Here is a 22,913-nt window from a genome sequence, read left to right on the forward strand (position 1 = left end):
GCAAAGATATTAGGATGTCTGATACTGCTATTTTTTACCTTGGATAACTCAGTCTATAATAAAGAAGAATACCGTGTCCTACACTGGATAAGCCAGCTACTGTGAACTCACCCAAGCTTTCAGCTTTCTGTTCTGGGTCCCCTTGAAGGCAAGTCAGATCCAGATCTTCTCTCTCGCATCCGAACTTTGTCTGTTTTTACCCGAGACCACATCTCACTCCGAGAAACCATCGCTTTCAAAAAGAGCAGAATGAACCCAGCAAGGGTCAGGCTGCAGGACTCCTCTAGGGGCTAAGAACAAGTAGACATCTGCCAATCTGGCCACCCACTCCTGAAAGCATTTCTCCAGCTTAGCTTTCCCACCGTAAATTCTTGATGCAGAGAAACAATTAAAAATAAACAAAACCAATCCAGTCATTTATCCTCCAGGCTGGAGAGAAGGAAAGAGGCTGCCACAGCAGTGCCTGTTTGGAATGCTTGGCAGGTACACAAGCACAAGGGGGATGATGCTATAGATAAGCATAGACAGAAATAGCTAGAAGGATGAGCTGGCTCAGGGTAGCAGTGGTGAAAGGCAGCAATGTCCCTTCTCCTGTGATTGTATCAAAACTAGCTGCCGACCTGCAGACTCACCGAGAGTGCTGGCAGGAGAGGGCTCTTCCAGGCTCTGAGCCTCACACTGGAAATATCCTCCTCGCACAGATCCCGTTCCCCATCCTGGATACATCCTTTGAAGGCTGCATCTTCTCAGCCTGCTTCTGACTCAGAGCACAAAACCTGCTCGCTGCCTGTCGGGGGTTTTGGTGCTGTTCCCAGAATCCTGCCAGGAAGCTGTAGCTCACAGATCCCCCTGCACCAGCAGGAAAATCCAGTGACTGTGGCTCAGAAAATACTTCCAAAGCACTGAAATTAAGTATCTGGGCAGCCACCTCATCTCTCCCCCATAAGCAGTCTCACACAGCTCTCCCTACTGCTGGTACCAGCCCACAAAGAGACAAAGATGTCACCTGGCACTTATGCAATTCTGCTGCAAAAATACAAAACAGTTAAATGCAAGAGTTTTACCCAGCTGCCACCATTAAATCACCATTTCTTCCCCACTCCTTTTCTGTATAGCAAGAAATTCTAATTTTCTTCTAAAATTGGAAAACAGTCTCACCTGAATGTGCCTGCACTGGGGAAGAAGGAGGATTAAAAATCCTGCTTTTTAAAGCTACTTTAGCAGGAAAAGATTAGTCAGTGCCTACTTTATCCTGTGCAGTATCAATATCCAGGAACCCAGATCCTTTTCTGTCAGTATGATGGGACACCAGAGCAACTTCACAGCTTGGAAAGGGTTGAGATGGGCAAGGACACTGAGCTCAGCTAGAGGTAGCAGTCTGGGAAGGGAGACAGTCCTCCTCAATCTGAGAAAACTGAGAAGGAGGGCAATAAAGAAACATGAGAGTCACAAGCATTACTGCTGTGGTTTCACTGGTGGGGAGCAAGCGTGGTTGAGGTCATGACAAGGTGTGCCCCAGAGAAGAGATAAACCCCAGAAGATTAGAACTGGGTCACAGACAAGTGAAACTATGCAATACAGCAAAACTCATGAGTGGGGCAAGCAGCCAAGAATGTGAGAACACAACAGAAGGAGGGAACAACCATGAGAAGAAAGTGATGTCATGAGAAATGGAAGTAGCAGAATGATCTGAGAAACATGGAAAACTCAGTGCTTAGAAAGAAAATAAGGAAAAATAAACCACAAACTAACACTCACCTAATTTTAAATAATTTTGTTAATCTGTTGAGCCTGAAAACATCACATTCTGACACATCTTCTGATTCCCTTGTTACCACTGGGGGCTACATTACTTCAACCACTGAACCATGCTCCTGTGTCCAGGAGGTCCTGAGGAACCTTCCTCACCTTCTTCAGAGCAAGGGGACAGAGAACCTCCAGCACAGTGTTGGTGGCAGGGCAGACAGGAGCCATGCCACCACAGAGCTCTTCACCTCCCATGCCACCACTACATCAGTCTAATGGAGGGGCACAAACAGATGTGGGATCCAACGCTGCTATTATGGGACAGCTGCTGCCTTGCTCACCAGCACTGCCAGCTCAGGTTGCTTGAGGAAACCTTGTAGGCTATAGCTATCCCATTCAATTAGTCATTCCCAAGTAGCTTCCTGGGAATAAGGTCACCTTCCAAGATAGGACTGAAATGGGTGACTGCATGCAGCTGCCTGATGGGGCCATGCCCTGACCCTCTAACTCCTGAAAATAGGCCTGGGAATCCACTGGGAGAAAACTACCTGGCACGGGTCTGCCAGGATTCAGGCCAGGAACTGCTCCAGCAGCTTCCCAGTGTCAGCAGACAGGCTGTCCTTGGTAGTGCTCTTTGCTAATAGAGACAATCCTGTAGCTTAACATTAACTCTGACCTGTAGTTGGTCAGAGAAAATCTATTATTTTTTCATCCCACTTCATTTGTCTTGACTACCCCAGAAAATCAGAAAAAAATAGTATATATCTCATGGTAGAAAAACTCAAGAACCTTAAATAAATGTCTTTTGAGATAGGGCTGATAAAGAAAAATCTTAGGTTCAAAAAGACAAAACCTCTAAGTGACAGCAAAGATACAAAGGGAAGTTTAAATTTGACATGAGGAAAAAACCCAACAGCAATCTTTAAATAATTTGTGCCCAGGCAGAGTCTTAAGGCACATTTATTTACTGTTTTCCATGAAGGAAACCATTATTGTTATAAAAATCACTGCACTTTTTTTTTAATATATTGTTTCATTGAATAAGGACCAATGTTGCCTGACAGTGCTTCAGCAGTAGTACTAGAGCACTCACTGTAGTTTAAATTAAAGCTTTTCACACTCATTAAACAAAGTATATGCAGACCATTAAAATAAAAAAGGCATTTCAAAAATTCACAGGGTGTAAACTGTTCCATTCTAAAACATTCCTATCAGCTACGGTTACCTCCTTTCAGATTAACAGAGAAGTAAGCCTGAAAAGCAGGTAGCTGTGACCTAGAGAAACTAAGCGGGAATGTTTTGGCAGTTGATTAGAATAAGTACTTTGTATCAAGTAGTTGATGGTTTCAGACCTGTCCTGTGTTTTTTGCACTACTTTCACAATAAAGTGAACTGTTACTACGTGTTCTTTGTCAAAGAGATACAGCTGAAGTATTTACAGTTTGGTATTTACCATTTAAATGATGGGTAAGAAAACAAGAACAGTAACAGATGGGCTTCTTTTAACTGAATTTAAGTTATTTAGAGCTATTTCTGGGTAAAAAAAATAAAAAAAACAAAACAAAACAACACACACATCAAAAAGCAAATACAATATGCCTTCCTGCTGCATATTATTCATCTGAGATTTAACATCTACATTTGTTGAAATAGAAGTGAACTGGAGTCCAGTTTTTAAAGTTTATGATTGATACAATTTAATGCCCCATTTTTAACTTGCAAAGGTGTTGAAGGAGCTGTTTTATTTGACGAGAATCCCTAAATACCACTTTATATTTTCACTGGGATTTGGTTGCTGATTATTTTCACAGCTAAAAACCTGCCTTCTATGTTTGATCTTCCTCACCACCACACCAAGTGAAAAAACTGTTTGAAGGTCTTTCTTCTACCAGGAGCTAACTGGAAATCTCCTTAAAGGCAACAATACACATACAGCTTATTTCCCAATATAGTTTTAGGAGGACACTTCCACCTGACTTATCATTATATAAGGTCTTCCATAAAGACCACTGAGTCAATTTGCCTCTAGGAAACAAACCAGTGGCAGATACCAGCACTCCTCATCAGTCAAGCTAGCAGCCAAAAAAAACCATACAAACCCTCTGGCAAGCAAAAAGGGATATCCCCAAAAATCAGATACAAGAACATCATGAACCCAAGCAGCTCCCAAGAGCAGATGCAACAGCACTAGAAATAAAAAATGTTTTCTTTCTCTACAAAGAACTTACATGTCAAGCACGTTGTGCTGTGGCTTGTATAGAGCTAATTCGCTTCACAGTAGCTGCTTATGGGACTGTGTTTTAGATTTGTGCTGGGAAAATCAAAATGTTGGTAATTCAGGGATATTTTGGTTACTGCTGAGCAGGGTTTACACAGGTTCAAGGACTTTTCTGCCTCTCACCCCACCCCACCAGTGAGTGGGCTGGGGGTACACATGGAGCTGGCCCCAGCCAGCCAACGGGATATCCCAAACCATGTCTGGGATCATGATCAGCATATAAAGTTGGAGGAAGTAAGGGGGGATATTTGGAGTCATGGGGTTTATCTTCCCAAGTCACAGTTCTGTGCAATGGGCCCCTGCTCTCTTGGAAATGGCTGAACATCAGCCTGCCTATGGGAAGTGGTGATCTTAATTTCTTGTTTTTCTTTGCTTGCATGAACAGGTCTTGCTTTCCCTATAAAACTGCCTTTATCTCAAGCCACAAGTTTTCTCATTTTTACTCTTCAAATTCCCCAGTCCTGCTGGTGGGGAATGCATGAGGGGCTGACTAGGGGCTAAACCATGACAAAAAAAATATTAAATTCTACAGCTTAAAGGAGGCTTTTGGGTTTTGTTGTTTGGGGTTTTTTTTAATACACAACTTCTGAAAAAAAACATCATCACTGATTTGCTTCAGAAATAAGCATATTTTAGCTCAATAGACTTGTATATTTATCCTTTGGCTAAAGTGAAAGTATTCACATTCAGTTACTGTGTAGAACAGCCTGTACAAGCAGCAAGTTGCAGTCACCATCAGAATTAGTTTTCCTCTGACATCAATACATAATTCCCATTACAGAATAGAAAGTATCCAGGAGAGAATTTCTAATTGTTGATACTGCACTTTACATGCAATTGTGAACAGCTTTTTGGAGGTGCCTTTTTTTTTTTTTTCATTTGCTCTTAGTCTTCGTACGCTCTACCATGTTGAAATCATAGAGATGAAAATCCTTGAGCTGGAAAATTGTCAAAGCCATTGTGAGGTCCAGAAAGTGCCCCTTAATTGCTTCTTTATGTCCAAGTACATCCTAAATTACTGCAGTTTATATGCATGATCTGTCTTCTTTTTAACTTCATGGCCGTTTTCAAGCAACTGTGGTAGAAGTGCTGAATTCCCACAAGTTTTGTGAAAGTTGGTGATCAGGCAGCAGAGCTTAGGAAAGTCTAGAAAGTTGCTTTCACTTCATGAGACAACAGAAAGTCTTCATGGGAAAAGTTTTCCTTCATGATGAGAGAGCCTCAACTGGAATAAGTCTTTTATGATACACCAAGGAATTAATCCCTTCATCATGGTTTCTCTCCCATGGTGACTGTCTACTGCCTAATGAGGTGCTACTGTGACTGATGTTTCCACAGCAATTCCAGCATCACCAAGGACTCTTCCCTATGTGGTTTCTCTGTACAAAAGGGCTTGGTACAACTCAGTAAAAAGTGAACTAATCATGAGAGATAAATCCAATAGAAACCAAGCTTCAGTAGTTCTACTAGTTTTGTGACCATTCACGTAATTTTGTGGTTTTGAAACCCATAAAATTGTTGTGTTTTAAAAATTCTACTAATTTTTGGCATACAGTGTTTCATGGACATGTTAGTTGATAAATGCAACATTTCTTTACGTGAAAGGGATTTGCTCTTTTTCTCCTGAATCAACATTTGATTTTAAAGACTGTCCCATTGCTTTCATGGTAGACTGTAGGGTAATTGGAGCTCCCAGCATTCATAAGAAAATTCTCTAAAACTAATTGAACACAGTGGAAGTGTAATACCAGATAGTTCAGAAACAGCTTCTTCCTACCGTTATTTTTGCTATACTCCCATTTGGACATAACATGTTCTGCATACAAGAAAAAACTCTAAGCACTCATAACGCTGCATAAGAACTCATATTTACATGCATGAGACTTGTCTGTTGTGGCTCCAGTGCTAAGGACCAATAATTCAAATATGGGGATGTCTGATGACCTGGCAAAAGATGATAAATCACACCAGTCACAGATCTCTGGTAAGAGCCAAAACTACAAAACACTCAGTAAGAGGTTCTAATTACTAATGTCCTTTTCTCTAGCTACCTTCCTCTGGCAATTCTGTGGATGCTAAAAACCAAAATGTCCTTCAACAAAAACCAACTTCAGTTCTATTGCTCTTGAAGTTTAAATTATTCCCAGTGCCGCTGTTAGACTTTCTCCTGAAGGATTGTTTTTACCATTGTAATAGTGGTGTCTGATGTACACACATGGTTATTTTTCAAGTAACTTTTACTGAGGGGACTATACTAGTACCTGGATTCAACTTCTAGTCATGCTTGATATCAATTAAATATTTCCAAATGCCTGAGCAGAGTCTAAAAGAGTACCCATGCAATTAGTGAGTGCCATGGACTCTCATCAGTGCCTGTGAAAATGGGTCAGCAACATTTAGAGTGTGCACATGTAAAAGATGATGTCTCAGGGTGCCTTCCAGCTCTCCTCTCCCAAGTCTACAACATACACCATTGGGATGAAGCCTGTGTTGAGCAGTATCTGTGTTTAACATACTGCAGACCATTTCACCACCTTCTTTGAAAGCTTTTGTTGGGTCCGTGAAGTTTACTTCCTCATCATGTCTCCAAGTTTTATTTCTGCCACCCCTTAGACTTCTTTCAATTTTTGGACCTATTTATCCTTCCCTGTCTGTTTTCTCTAACCTCAGTTTCCTGCCTTCTCTTCTGTATTTCCACTTAAATTTAAAACACACTTGCAGTCATACTGTACTGATTGTTTCACTAAACCATGAGGAAAACAAGTGATGCGTACCATCCTAAGACACAGCTGAAGCTGTCAAGGATTCTCTTGCACATTCAGCTATGAAAGACCTTCAGCTTTGCTAAGAGATTTTGTTTTACTCACTACATCTACTGTGGCTTAAGATCATGCTGAAAGACGCTCTGAACATTAACAGTAAAGCAGCGCAAGTGGCTCATTTCTATGCTTTTCAGCCTTAGTGCGCCAGATACATTAGTGTGCCTGTGTAATGATGTGAGTCACTGAGAGCACTCTCCTTTAATCTGCAGTGCCCAGCCATGCCAGCAGCCAGTCTGCTAAATGATCAGTTAGCATCAAGAATAAAGAGTTTAAGCGGTGTAAATAAGAAGCATTCATGTGGTTGGGAAGGGAGGCATTAGTCATTGTGCTAACAGAATATCCTGACTACAAAAAGGACCACAGTACACACAGATCAAGGATCCGCTTATCACTGATATCAAATAAGAGGATTACATATTGCATTAACCAGAGATGTTTTCATATTCCCTGTTCTCCATATCCCAGGCAATTTTCTCTGACCCCTCAGAAGAGAGCACTCAAAATGATCTCTTGGACTATAAAAGTTAATAAGCAGCAGGGATGGCTGAGATTCACTAGATCAGTGGGAAGCCAACTTCTCAGCAGCAAAATAAAGATTGCTTCTGTTCACTAAATATATTTCATTGAGCACAAATTCTTTTATTACACCAAGAACATGAGGTGGCATAGACTCTTCCACCTAACTTTGAAAAAATTGCCTATTCATATTTGCTCTCACAAGAAAGAGAGGCTGTTCCCTTATGGAGTGTGAGTTTGGATAAAGGAAATGGTGCCTGCAAGAGGGCTTGTAGACTAATCAGCAAGGGCCAACTTTACTACAAATGGAGACCAACCACGTTCTCTTGTGAAGAGTGACTATTTATAGTTTTGGGCAATTCAAGGCAAAGAGGAACCTCTGCACTGTTCTATGTCATGTGTGTATAGCCTCTCTCCTGGAATAAAAGTGATGTTCCAGCTCAGAAGGGTGGCCAGCGCACTTGAGAAGGTGCTCAGTGATGGCTCCTCCAGTAAAGCCCTCAAGTCATGTGTAAACAACCAGACATTCTGCAAAGGGAAGCTCCAGCTCTGACAGATCTCCACACTAAATACATCAGACTCCAGGACTATCAGTTCCACTCTGTGCTGTGAAACTTTCCTCAGGATATTGTTCTACCAATGGTTCGCAGGTGCATTTTTTCAGAATTAGTGCCATTGATTCTTCCCTTGAGTGAAGTGGCAAGGACAGTTTTTGTAATTCCAGCTGGTAAAAAATCTCTATTCCAAGAACATGGCATAAGCCAGCTGGATATTTACAGTAGCAGCGCCCTTTCCTTCAATGCAGCTTGCAGAATTGCAAGCTAGAAATTTAAGGTAAAATCCAAACTCCTTAATAACATTTAAAAAGTTAAATAAAATTTGGTATATTATGAGGTACAGCCTGGAGGTTTTTATTAAAAGGCTGTGTCTTGAGGACACAGACTATGTTCATAATACAATAAACCAGTGAAGACCTAATGAGCTCAATCCACTGAAATTTAAATGGAACTTGTAAGCTTGTGAAAACCATATTCCCAGTCAAGTCACACAGCCTTTTGAAGACAATAAGAAAAAGCAGATAAAAAAATAAAAGAAAGGAAAAATAATAGAATGTTTAGGGGTTGGAATGGACCTTAAAGATCATCTAGGCCCAACATCTGTCACCATGGGCAGGGATATCTCCTACAGGCAGGACACAATGCCTTTGAAGCAGTGCCTGCAAGCCCCAAGAAGAATTTCTGTCCTCACTGATGAGGACAGGATGAGCTGACGGAAACTTGACACTCATGACAACACCTTTCGGAGGATTTAGAAAAGAAGGATAGTTGTTGGATTCCCACCATCCCACTCTAAACATGAAAGCTAAGCAAAAGCCATCAGACCCTGGCAGAACCAGGTCCATAGTCTGATTCATCCAAATGGCTGGCGAAGCCAATAAGACTCTTGACAAGCCTCACTTCTCAGAGTGTCATTCTGCATTATTGTTTTGTGATTTAAAGCCCCTCTTCAGCCAGCAGATATTAAAACAGAAAATTTCAGAGTGTCAAATCAAAGACCCCACCTCAGCAAATTGGGTGTCCATAAATGGCCATTCACATACGAGCTGGACTTGATGGTTCCTGTGGATCCCTTCCAATTCAGAAGATTTTCTGAGTGTGAACACTGTATAACTCAGGTGTTACTCTGTGGTAGAGTTGCTGGAGCTGACTCAGTGCAAAACCAGATGAGACATTCAAGCCCCAAGTAGTTTTCTTGCTTATTCTTGACCATGAATGTCCAAAATGCTGAAGTGAATCCATGGAGTTCACTTTATAAATTGTCTTTGAGAAGAGATTTTTCATTTCCAGGAAGGGCTTGCATCAAAGGGCAGAAAACTGAAATCTTTAACATTCTTGCTAGCAATTTTCTTCATAATTAGAAGGAAAAAAAAAAAACCCAAACACCCCACAAGATCAGAACAGACCCACCATTACTGACCATACACAAAACTCATTACAGTAAACTACATTACAACAAAACTATTTTTACCAGCATCCCCATTCAACTTCACCAGTTCCCAGTGTGTTGGAAAAAAAATCCATTTAAATGTAACAAACACAGTAGTGCTGCTGTTAGAGTCCACTGACAAGTGGTCCATGAGTAAGGCATCAAAGCAGCCAAGGATCAGGTAAAGATGTGAAGAGCATTCAGGGCTGAGGATAAGAACTTTCTACTGTCTGGGCCACAGATGAGAGGCAGCAAAGGGGGCTGGCACAGAAGGTGGTGCAGCAAGAAAGGTCAGCCAGAGAGTGGCTGATGTACACAGCTGTGATGGGAAAAGCACTTCCATCAGAAGTGGGGCACTAAATATCTAAGGGGTGTTACAGGAAAAGTGACAGGATTTCAAATAAAATGTGTAGGTAACTCCCTGCTGTGAGAGTGGGAAGTAATCAATTGCACTCTCTTCACAGAGAAATGTACAGGGAAAAATAGAAGAGAATATCTATTTTAGCTGCCTGAAATACCAATGAGCCATTCACAGAGAGAAACCAGAGATTCAATAGGGTGCACAATGGCATGGAAGGACATCAGACAGTCTTGGAAAGAGCTGACCAAGCAGTGGTAACTGCAGCTGTGAAAGGTGGTAAATCCAGGTCAGTCCCATCCAGGAGCTAAGAAAAAAAAAAATCCCCCACTCAGGGATGGGGATGAGAGGATGAATTTATAAAGTAATGGCTGGGCAAAAATATCAGCATGTTTCCAAATAAAATGTTTTTCATGTGAAGTGCAGTGTCAACAGCAGGAAGATAAATCCAAGAACATTTAATTTTTTCCAGAAAAGAAAGCTAAAAAAGTTGAGGAAGAAAATGTATTAGGAGTGGCAAAGTTTGAAGAGACCCATTAATAGTGGTAAAAAGTGCAATAGAGTAATTTTTCAGAGAGCTGTTTCCTTCTTCATTTCTTTATGAATAGATAAGCATTCCCTCTTGCATCTATCCAGACTTGCATGGCTATGATACCACTTCACATAACTGCAGGTCAGTGGAGCAATAACAAAATTTTCTCCTAACCGAACCAAAGCATTATTTTCAAAGCATGTCAGTATGAATCTACACACAGTTCATTATAATTTGTGTCCTCTTCCAGTTAGGAGCTAAATCTTTTGGCAACACAGTATTTCCTAACCCTCAGCATACTCTTCTTGCCTTTTGCCCAGGTGAAGGAAGGTGGGAAATAAAAAAACCAACAGATCCAGAAGGTTTTTACTGATGGTAAAAGTAACTGATATGAGGGGAGTCAAGCCAGGAATTTATAGCATGAAATAATTGAGGGAGACCAGAAGAGAGACTTGGGAGGGAAATCTGGTTGCTGACCTTGAGGGTGTGGAAGGTGGTGATAGTCAACACCTGTTTTCTCACACTGTCATAGCAGGTTTAATCTCAAGCATTTATATGATACAGGCTGCAAATAATTTTTTCCTATTTGGGATAAAGTTTGGTATTGGAAGAGCTCAATCTCCTTCATCTACTTCTCTAAACTTTCTTCTACCCCTTAATCACCACTTGCAGCAAAAACAAAGCAATCTTTTTCATATCCTTTAGAGTTTCATCTTCACTGTAACACTATCAGCTGTCCCCAGAGCTCTACTTTATATCCTATTACAATCCTACATGGGAATTAAATTAGCAGATGCCAAGCCAATTGCCCAGGGAATTTTAGCAATGTAGTCTTTGAAATTTACTAAGAGTGGAATATGTATTCGCTGCAAAAATAGAATGATGTGGGTTTCTCTAAAAACTGTGGCAGGTTCACAAATTTGTATGTTCTAGTCTAAACTAGAAATAACATAAATCACTAAATATATGAAATATTTATATTACCTTTTGTGAGTAAAAACTGAGACAAGCTATGTGCCTAAATTCAGGCCTCCTCTGTTCAGAAAATCCCTAAGAGACATATCTAACAAGTATATTCTTCGGGAGAATTTGGGAGAAAGATCATACATGTTTTCCTTTATTCTTAAATAAAGGATTTTGGTGTATTCTTGACCTTTTCTCATATTCAAAAGTGAAACAATGATTTGCTTTTTTCTCTACTTTTTTACAGAAAAGCATGCTTTTGACTCCATAAAAACAGTATTTTAAGGTCAGTCAAATTAATAAAGTCCCAAAATTTACAGGAACGTATTTAAAACAGCATTGGGGCAGACAGAAAAAAAGAATGTTCTTGCAAATCAGAAAATGAAGGACAGGCCCCAAGCTTTCTACATTTATTTTTTGAACGGTTTGTTATGTCAGCAAAGACCTCCTCCTTAAGAATTAAACTCACTTGAGCAAGAAGCAGTCTCACTCTATTCTTTAGAGGCACCTTTATATGTTGTAACTGTTCATACCCTGCGTAATATTTGAGCAGACAAAAGGCTTACTATAAGTTTCTGGCAAGTTTTTCTTTCTCAAAAAGTCAAAACTAATTAATACTGGGATAAAATACTTCATGTTAATGTAATAAGAAAGCATTGCAGGAAAAAAATTAAACCCTTGCCCTTATGAGAGGAAAAGTAAGATCATTGCTGATGTTTCTGGGAAACCTCCTAGCTATTGTAGTGATGGATCCCAACAGTGGAACACAGACAAATCTGTAACTGCAGCTCAAATGTAAACAGATGACATCTGACAGGAATTATGTGAATTCTAGAAAAATATACATGCCAGGCAACAATCCTATGTATACTTCCAGCAGGTAAAAAAACCTGAGTCTACATCTATTTACCTGTAAGAGTAAGTAAAATAAGAGTAGAACAATATTTGCATTGAAAAAAACCCCGAGTCTACATCTATTTACCTGTAAGAGTAAGTAAAATAAGAGTAGAACAAATTTTGCATTGCAAAAGCCTGCAATTAAAAAATTATGAGTCACTCCTCCAAACCATCATTAAAAATAAATTACAACACGTTTGTCAATTGTTAATTCAGGCTTCAGGAACAGTTGCATTGCTCTTTCTCTTCAAATTGTAGGTATTAGAAAAAGCTTATACACATGTATAAATAGCATATATGCAAATCATGCACTAAAAAATCATGAAATATCAGGAGATCCAGGAGAAAAATTAGTAGGACTGGAATGAATATCATTATAATCAACTAGAAAAAGAAACAAAAAACCCAAACAAACACAACAAGGGAGACTGTTTTAGTCTTGGTCCTTACTGCTCACGCAAGTTATAACAAGCTCTCCATGAGCACAGACTAGATAACAACGTCTTGTTTGGGGAAGAATTGAATCCTCAGGCCCAAAAAGTACACTCTAACTAGATCCCAAGGCCATAGAGCTACACACCTCCATGTGACCCTGTCTCTATCTTTCTCACTGATAAAGAATCACAGATACTGTGCCAGCAAAGGACACCTTTAGATCCCAAAAGTGGAGGAGGAAGGGTCACCCTCTATCCTACACCTCATGCAAAATGAAGCAGCCCCAGGCCTGGTATGCAGAGAACAGCAATGCACAGACAGAAAACCCTGAGAAAGTCTGCAGAGTCCTACAGATTTTGCGGTCCTACTGCAATACTGAATTTTGAATGGCTGAAGTGATACCAGTGATCAGATCAGCTAAATGCAGGGACGCTCACATCTTAGTGTTAGCAATCCCCTGGGGGCCACCACAATTCTGAATTAGATACAGCACTGCCTCAAAAAATGCACACCATTGATTCATTCTCTAGAGCTATCATATGTATTTCCAGACAGTGCTTTGAACTTGTATCAGCGAGATCAATAGTACTGCCTTTTATAGATTGGAACTCTGCAGCCTCACAGTAACTACTTCAGCATATATGAAAGACTAGCAGGATATAAAGTGATCACATTCAGCTCAGTGTGTTAAGACAAGAAAAATCAAACAGGCAGGCCCTTTGGCTCCAAATTACTCCAAAGGTCAAGATGAAAACAGAGAACAATACCTGCCATGCCATCTTCTGAGTATTAAGTATTAAGATTTTCTTAGCAGTCTTGATGCCAAACCAAACCCAGCCTGCAATGTTAACATTCTTGCCAAATTGGGATTTGTACTTGCTAAAATACATAAGCTCTAAAGGAGTTTTTATTGTTATTGTAGAGACTGTCTGCTGCAGCCTACCTCTCTGCTCTCTGGCTGCCACAGCAGCTTCACAGTGGTGGTTCCAATCTCTCCATCTGAGAGGTGATGGAGACTAGGACTAGAGAAAAGGAGGTTTGCTTCCAGCTAGAAAAACTGACATTCATTTGCAGCCAGCCTCCACCTTGCATTGAGGCTGCAAGTGGAATAATTCAAAAGTCAATACTGCTGAACCTGTGTGCCCAAATACTCTGGTGATCACCATATTTCACAAATTTTTACTGGAAAAAAATGCACATGGAGCAATAACTGTGTTGCACAGGGCACTGTGGGTCCCTGAGGAGACCCTGAGCTGAGTAGTGCAGAACAACTCTCCACATAGAGGAGGACAAGTAAATCCCTCCCTGCCACATGCCCACCTCTTGTTCATCACTCTGGACACAGTCTAAGGAACCTCCCCATATTCACAGGTGGCAACATAATGCTGAGACTTCACGAGATTTTTGTTTCATCTCACAAGGCTTTGGGAGCCTATAGATGTGATGTTAAAGGAAGGGAAGTAGGATGAAACTTAAAGAGAAGAAGAAACTGCAGCATTGCAGCTTATATTAGATAAGAACAGAATATAGGCAAGTCATGGAGGCATCAACATAAATACTACCTTCTTCTTGCCACATTTGATTCTCTATTTCATTAAAACCACAAAGCTATTTTTACAAGAATTCAGAATTTAGTTTTTGACAAGAATTTTACAAGAATTCAGAAAAATTCTCGTCAAAAACTAAATTTGATGGGAATCTCAAATACATTTCTCTGTGACTCAACATAAACTCAGATGAATCACCTTCCAGATAATTAATGTCAAAATCAACAATAAAAAAAAGGCATTTCATTTTTATGCTAGCTGCCTTTGGACTACTTGGGGCTGCATATGGCCCCAGTTGAGAGCATCTCTAAATGTGTACTTTTGTCTGGTAGGTATCCAATTTCAGATGACCTCAATACTGTGGATGTTCTAGCAGTTGCATACATACACGTGCAACTGACATTACATGCATAGTATCCTGGAATACATGATTAAGTTTTGTGTATTTTGTCCCTCTTTGAGACTGTAAGTTATATAAGCAGCAGTTTCAATGATTCAGGCAGGCAGCTAGAAAGAACAGACCTCAACTGCTTTCTTTTTAAAATGTATACTTGTAAATTAAGAAGCATTTCAAGATTAGGCATCTGTCCAATTCGTTTTATCATTTAGTGTGTTATGCTAATGAGGATGCTGTTTCTTTAATTATACAATTTGAAGAAAAAATTGCATTCAGTCCCCTTGATCTTCTTTAAAACCATTCCCATGCTTGATTCCCCTATAGGCTTTTAATCACGCTGCCTCAGTATGAAGCTCCGCATTTGAGCAAAACTCTTCTCAAAACTAGTTCACTGAGAAAGTTTAAATTGTTCTCTCATTGGAGCTATGTCCTCTACCACTTGGCAGATTTAGGAGGAAGAGCCATAAGATTCAAACTAGCACTAGCTAGAACAAAGTAATGGTGACTCTCAACATACAGCGTATGTACCATACTAAATGCCAGGATTTGTTAGGGGTAGAGAGACAACTTAAGTGATCTATAAAATAATACCTTTCCATGACACTTCTCAGTAGAATTCAGAAAAATCCTATTTAAAATCAAAGCATGTATCATTAGCTGTAAAACTTCACTATGCAAAATTACCCATATATTATGTTTATGGGCATTTGTTATTAGTCAAATGCTTCACTGTGGCTTTTTTGTGTGTTTTAGAACACACACTGCAATAACTGAAGCAAATGTATGTTTCAGTAATGGTATATCCATTTAGAGTTTAACTGCAGTATTTGTTAACATGTTGTGCTTTCATCCTACACTGATAGACTGAATTTTGTTGAAACCAAGAACCAAATTGCACTAACATCTTGAAGCAAAGTATTTACAAACAAATATTCTGACACCTCATTTATCTGTTTTGCCATAAAATTGGCTTATACATAATTAATTATGAAAAATAAGGACACCATGCTTTCATGCACTTTTACTTTGAAATCCAGGTCACACTTTGTTTTGAAATTCAGAAAAACAATATGAATAATATAATTAACATATCAGAAGATTCTTGGCAAGTAACTTTAACAGGCTAAACCAGGAGCTTATGAAGTTCTTCCTATTCTGTCATTGCAGAGAAATAATTTATTAACCCTTGTTTATATACTTCACTTTATTTGACTAATCCTTTGTACTGAAAGGATTTTTGGAGTAGGTATCCTCCTACTAAGCCACACGATGCTGAATGAAAACAGTGTTCTTGTCCCAAAACATCTATAAGCTAATTCCTGCTCTGTGGGCTTGTTTCCAGCTGGGATACTGCTCCTTAGAAACAACTCAGTAATGGTGTGGTTATAGATGAGAAAACAAAATTTGATATATAGAATCATAGATTTGTTTAGGCTGGAAAAGACCCTTAAGATCATCAAGTCCAAGCATTAACCCAGCACTGTCAAGTCCACCACTAAACCATGTCCTGAAGTGTCACACCTGCACATCTTTTAAATACCTCCAGGGATGGTGACTCAGCCACTTCCCTGGGCAGTCTGTTCCAATGGCTGGAACAGACCAGGTTGTTCTCTCTGAGAAGCAGCTTTTCCTAATATCCAATCTAAACCTCCCTTGATGCAACTTAAGGACATTTCTTGTCCTACTGCTACCCGGGAGAACTTGCACCTGGCTACACCCTCCTTCCAGGCAGTTGTAGAGAACAACAAAGTTTCCCCTGAGCCTGCTTTTCTCCAGGCTAAGAAACCCCAGACTTCTTAGCTGGTCCTCACAGGACTTGCACTCCAGACCCATCCCCTGCTCCCCTTCCCTTCTCTGAAGGTGCTCCAGCCCCTCAATGTCCTTCTTGCAGTGAGAGGCCCAGAACTGACCACAGGATTTGAGGTGCTGCCTCACCAGTGCTGAGTAAGGCTTTCATAACCCAGCTGAATACATAAAGCGAGTCATTCTACAGGTTCTCCACACATGGCATTTAGTTGTCAAAATATCTTTGTGATTACACATTTCAGTATGATGCTGTGCTTTTCTCAGGCATTTGCATTTGATCACCTCATGTGAACTATCCACTGTCTGTACAGCTCCTTACAGACCCTCCCCAGTTCCAGATGTGAGAATCATTTCTGGCAACAGACCAAGTTCACACCTTGACCAGCCACTTGCTGGTGAGAATTTAATTTCTAGGTGCATGCTGTTTTCATTAAACCATTTACCTGGTTATCACAGTAACAGCCATTTCTCATGACTTTACTTTCAAGATCTTCCCAAGGAATGAGAAAAGAGGTTTATCAGCTTTTGACCTCAGCTGCTTTCTAGAGCCAGCCCCAAAGCCAGCTGCAGCATCAACTCCAGCTCAGGAAGTTTGCCTTGTCTGCACAGCAGCCGAGCAGTGGCCACTGGCTTGCAAAAGGCCACATAGGCTGGGAGCTGCCAACTGAAGAGTTCTGACCAGCAAACAAGAGCTTCCCATGTCAAAACAAATGGCCAAAATACTTGTGATTGGGGCATTGCAGAGCTAGAAATAGAAAGCAATTCTTTCACCATACTGTGGTATTTGAATAGCTTCTCTTTTAAAAGGCCAAACAGTTCATTCCCCTGAAAGCTTGCTTGCAATGGCAATGGTTGGGCTTCATTTCAGCAAATATTAGAATTGCCTTTTTCAAAAAGGAAGCTCAATTCTTTTAAAGGTTAAGAATGTAACAGACAAACACACGATTTAAAAAAAATCAAAATACTAAAAGGCATTGTACTTATTTATGATAAAAAGGGTGGGAAGATAAAGCCATGGATACATGTCCAAGAAGGAAAACAGAATCTGGAATACTGGCAAATGACAAGCTGAGGGAGAGGCCAAGGTCTGCTAGAATTCCATCAAGTGAGATATTTCTCAAGCATGTATCCTCAAAGGTATGAAAAACATTGTCACATTAAATTTTATTCTAGCAGAGAATCTGTTCTGGAAGGACCACTTTAAATGTGTGACTTTGGGAAAGTCTGCAAATTTTAGTCATGGCTTAATACAAGCGAGCAGTGGAATCAATTCTAGCTGATGTTATATTGGACTTCTACTGGATACAGGTAAACCATCTAACCAGAAAAGTATGTTTCAATACAGCAAAGAGCAATTTCTTTTGCAAATGGAAAACAATGTGCAATCTTCACCAATATCTAATTTATTTGTTTGGATATTTTAGAAAGACCATTTCTCAAAATTAAAAACAAATCATATGTTGAACTGAGCAGGGGAAAATAGTCACATAGAAAAATATAAAAGGACCTGCTAAGGGATGCCTTATTACATGCCAAAAATAAAAGGAGAGTCACTGTGCTACAGATATGAAAGAAAGCTTTTATGGTTGAAGAGTTCTGGCTACATAGGGTGAGAGCAGCAGAAGAGAAATCTGTAAAACAAATGCATAGTACATAACAGATGGGGGAAAGCCACTGTTAGCAATGAATACAAATTAACATTGCAGAAATGCAAACAATGGAAGAAAAAAAAAAGTAAAAAACTATGGTGAGGTTTATAGCAATATCAGCTTCTCCTTAAATGAATAAGAGAATGCCAGGCAAAGACTTCAATAATTGGTCATTCCAGACAAAAATTACCAAAAAAATTAGAAAAAGACAGATTTGACAACTGCTTCTCTGCATTCAGAAAGATGCAAGATGCCCTATTCACTTGTTACAGTGATAATGATACCACTGTAACTTGAGAGAGCTTTAAGTAGCTCCTCAGTTTAAACCCTGCATTCATTCAGATGAATCAATAACTTTTAATTTAATGACTCTTTTAAAAGCCATAGGTGAACTAAAGCTTCCTAGTGACTGTAAAGACTATCAAAACAACATTTACAAAGCTTAAGTGGGATAAGCAAGGCACCTTTCAAGCAGTTGGACTGACATCAGTAGTAAGCAACAGCAGAGAAAGATTAGCCTGGGACACAATCAATAAGGCATTGAAAGGCAGTCACATAATTAACACCAATCAACACAGCTGTATGGAAAACAGGCCTGGCCATGTAAATCCGATCATTTGTATTCAGTGACATCATTTAATAATGTTATGTGCTGACAGGACGTATTTCTAGCCGTAATTTCACACTACACAGTGATTTAAAGTCATGCTATACATAAAGTCCCGAATTAAAAGATTCACCATACTAAATCAACACTGCTCATAGCAAGTGAATCTCAAAAGTGACTAGCTAAATGGATAACTACACAGAGAATCAACATCCTGATAATAGAATTCTTGTCAGTCCATCAGGGGAAAAAAAGTGAAGTACAACACTCAGAAGCTCAAAAGATATACTGTCTTGGAAGGCAAGGCTCATTATTTACTGAAAAAAATTAATGGTGACATGGTAGATTGAGTACTACTGGCACCCTTTAAATTAAGACCTGGTCTCTTCCAGAAAGATGTGCTAAATAAAAATCGAAGGACTACTACTGAAATACTTCAAATTCCTATGACCTCTGCAGACCAGGCAAGAAGAATAGATATTCATATGGTCCTCTTTGGTCATTAAATTCATAAGCCTGGGAAACAACGATTTATTAATCCCTCAGGAATTTAATGCAATAAGTGAATCATGCTTAATCCATCTGATACAGTGTAAAGTGTCTTGAGTATTTCTATGGGTTTTCAGCTGTAATCCAGTGTTAAATTACTGGATGACTATTAAAATATTATCAAGCCACTTGCCTGAAATTCTGATTTTTTGGCTGAATGTAGCAAAAAATCTGTCCCTATGCACAAATAGGAAGGGGCAGCATCAAACTCTTAATCCACACCTCCCCATGCAGATCACTTTGACCTGTTCCTAGGAAGTGTTATTAACAGTAACACTACCAGAACAGTATTTCCATGGCATATCAGAAAACCTCCTAGCAGGTACAGCTGTGACTAACACTAATTTCATGCAATTAGGGTTGTGCTCATATATCCATCATCTTCCTAAGCCATGCTCCAAGATCAGTACAAGAGGTAAAAGTCATCTAACCCCTGCCAAACATTATTTGATTCTGTCTGTTTGAAACTAAACACAGGGTTTGGAAAATGCCATTCCTGGAAGCAGCTCTGGAATAGGCCCGGAGACTTTATATGTTTTGTAGCAGGCACCAAAATTGCAAAAAAGACTTGCACCCCAAAGATGAGTAGGCACAGTTACAACTGCTTTTAAACCTGTGCCATTTGTAATAATGAAAATGCATTTTAAAATGTTTCTATACAATCTTTGCATCACTCAGTGTCCTGCAATGCTGTCCTCAAAGAGATGATGTGCACTGCACTGTGCATGCTCTTTCATGTGGGGCAACACACAGGGCTGGAGCACCACAGGCCATCCGTGAGCCCATAAACACAAGATTTCTCTTCTTTGGTGTTCAGCCATCTAACTGCTGCAGGATGTTCATGCCACCCAGAAGACACTGACACTCCAGTTCAATCACTTATTTCACAACCATAATCACAGTATTTGTGACTGAGTGTGACTGACACCAGAGAAACTGCTTTTGACTTTGGGTCTCCCCATTGGAATGCTTATGGCCATGTTGATGTCTGAACTTGTCCAGTCAAACTGTTTTTATCACTTGAGGGACAGGATCATGCCTGCCCACAGGAGATGAATACACAGAGGCTTCAGCAGGCATTGTTATTGCTCACCGCGAATGCAGCCTCATGCCACGACAGCACAGTTTTACCAGGATCTGTCACAGTCATCTCCCCTCTGACAAAGTTATGCCTTCCCGAGCATGTAAGACTATCTTCAAATATTGTTACAATGCCTCAAAAAATGACAGGATTTACTTTAGATATATATAGTACAATGGTTTGGATCTCTTCGGTGTATACTATGCCTAGCAAAAAAAGCAAAAACATTAGGAAATCGAAGGTCTATTTTTGTTTGATAATTTTCCACAGTAAGCCTCATGGTCTGCTTTGAAATCACCTTTATCTCTACTGCTTACACAATCATTAAATGGAATTTTCATTGGATAAAATAGCATTATTCAAAAAGAATCAAGGACTTCTTGAGAGTGTTATTTGGCGGCAAATACATTTAAAAGATTAAATCAGACATTAATAATACAGAGGACAAGCTTACCCAAAATGATGGAAAACCAAGTTTTTCTTCCATTGGTGATAGTTTGCCTTAGAAGACAGCCCCAGTGTGGAAACCTTAAAAAAAGAAAAAGGAAAGAAAAAACAAAAACAAAACAAAAGACTCGTTAGAACTAGAGTAGGTAACAAGGGCATACACCATCAAATCTTCTGTAAACACAGTGCTCAAGATTAAACATCCTGCCCTTCTGATTAGGATCCTGTCCAAGTTTCCTGGCATTAGCTCACAGATAAGCTGATCTGCCTTAGCACTGAGTGAAGTGAAGAAATGCACCTACTCTTAGAAGGGGAAGAGGATACAAAACCTTTGTAAAACAAACTCCACATTTTCTGTTCCTTTTCCTCTGGAATATCTTTAAAGTCAACACTCAAGTCAAATTTAGGTACAGAAACTGAAGGGGAAGCACAGATTCTACCCAGTCGGGTTTTAATATATTTACAGAGATAATTGTTTTAAAGACACTGTGTGCTACTTGACACCCTGACCCCTTGCCACATTTTGATGTGACATGGGCGATGTGTTGCTCAGGGAGATTTAGTTGCATTTGCTTGTGACGAGATCAACCAGAGAAGGTATGGAAGGAAAGAAGAAAAACAAGAAAGGGTGAGGAAGCTCATCCAGAAAGCTTACAGAAGGAGCTCCTCACAGAAGTCAGGAAAAGATTACAATCACAAAAACTAAACATTGTGAATCAGAATGTGAGTTATGTCAAAAGGCAACAGGTCAAGGCAGAGAAGGAAAGAAAGCCAGTCCTGAGATTTGATAAGAAGTCATGAGGTGCGCTTTTACCAATGGTAAAAAAAGGTCAAAGCCAAACTGTTGCGATTCAGAGATCAAACAAGAACAGGCTCTCTCAAGTAGCACTGACCAGATTAAAAAGATCATAAAAATAGGTGAAAAAGGTTTTGGGTTGGGATTTTTAGAAGGAAAAATAATTATGGGATTTATTTTTAATTATGTCAGTCATATGCATTTATTTATATTATGATGGGAAAGAGACAGGAGATATTAGAGTGAATAATTAAGACATATGAGTGCATGGAAGACCAAAATGAGGGATCTTAATTGGAACAAGCAAAGCAGGTGGAGTTTAGATGAGACCTGAGAGTATAATAGAGAAAAGGGAAGAGAGAGAGAAAGAATGGGGAAGCAGAGGCAAGGGAGGAAGGGGAGACCATGACAGTCTTTTTCCTTTCGGTTAAGACCAAGTGGAGAAAAAGTAGATTAAAATCTAACTACATTTTACCTTCCTCCCGCCCCCATCTTCCATTCCCCAGCAATGCAGTTACTACTTTTCAAGTAACTCAGTTAAATTGTGTGTTCAGCCTCATTAGCCATCATCTCCATTGCCCTGCAGTTTTAATTAGATATGTCTCTTTGTGCATAGCCACCTCAATCCTTCCCCACCAAACAATCCCACATCATCATTCCTCAAATGCTCCCAGTTACATCAGAGGCAGCCCAGGTGATCAGGGCAGTGCAGAGTTCTCCCATGGAGATAGCAAGGCAGAATCAGCATTATACACACTCTTTGGGCAGGGCTGAGCTGCCCTTCCACACTGTTTCACCCATTTTAAATAAGAAAATGTAACTAATGACAATTTATGACAGAAGTGTCAGACCCTCTGCATAGACACCAAGACCCAAATTTTTCCCAGTAGCCTCTTTTCTGCTCCATGAGCCATCTATCACCTCCACACCCACCCCATGATATCACAGAGCAGGAGCAAGGCCCCTACACCCCACCAAAGCTGGGGGATCACAGGTGTCCCCTGAGCTCAGAATGATACCTGGCTGCACTCTTCCCCCACAGCACCCACCTGGCAAGCCCAGCACATCACTCAAGTCATCAAGACATGGCACCATCCCAGAGACAGGAGAAAGCCTCACAAGGACCTGTTTCAAAGGTCTGACCTAGACTTAGGGGTTTTTTAGCTTTTTTTTTTTTTTTTTTTTTTTTTAACTAGCACGGGAACAAAGGTACCAAAACCATAACATGACCAGTTTTCAGCTGGAAATGGAGGTAAATGCTGATGTTTCAGGGAAAAAAAAATGAAATGGCAAAGGATCAGGTCTACTCATGAGGAGCAAGGAAGGATTTTCTAAGGACAGAGCTCCTACTCCAAGCACTATTTGCAATCTATTAGAAAAAAGACTGTAAACCCAGCAGGCAAGATTAGCAGAAAACCCCTCAGAGCAAAGGACCTCTGCTCCATGGCTATCCTGCAGCCCCAGAGGAGAGCCTGGGGAGCTCAGCACCACTCCCAGGCTA

At 40.0% G+C, this 22,913-nt stretch overlaps 1 protein-coding gene across 8 annotated transcripts in view; it reads right to left on the minus strand.

Moving 5' to 3' along the window:
• Window positions 1-22,913, minus strand: part of MTUS2 (microtubule associated scaffold protein 2) — a 271,445-nt gene that overhangs the window by 242,158 nt on the left and 6,374 nt on the right. For 4 of the 8 annotated variants that reach the window (XM_072930341.1, XM_072930338.1, XM_030274713.4 and 1 more), the window contains exon 2: window positions 20,624-20,697. The gene's annotated coding sequence lies outside the window, so the exon portion shown is untranslated. Of the gene's footprint in view, window positions 1-111; window positions 13,175-20,623; window positions 20,698-22,913 lie in introns of those variants that run through there. The other 4 variants (XM_002193074.7, XM_072930344.1, XM_030274709.4 and 1 more) reach the window with 3 other exon arrangements.

This window comes from Taeniopygia guttata, chromosome 1 (genome assembly GCF_048771995.1).
Source record: "Taeniopygia guttata chromosome 1, bTaeGut7.mat, whole genome shotgun sequence".
Classification (NCBI taxonomy): Eukaryota; Metazoa; Chordata; class Aves; order Passeriformes; family Estrildidae; genus Taeniopygia; species Taeniopygia guttata.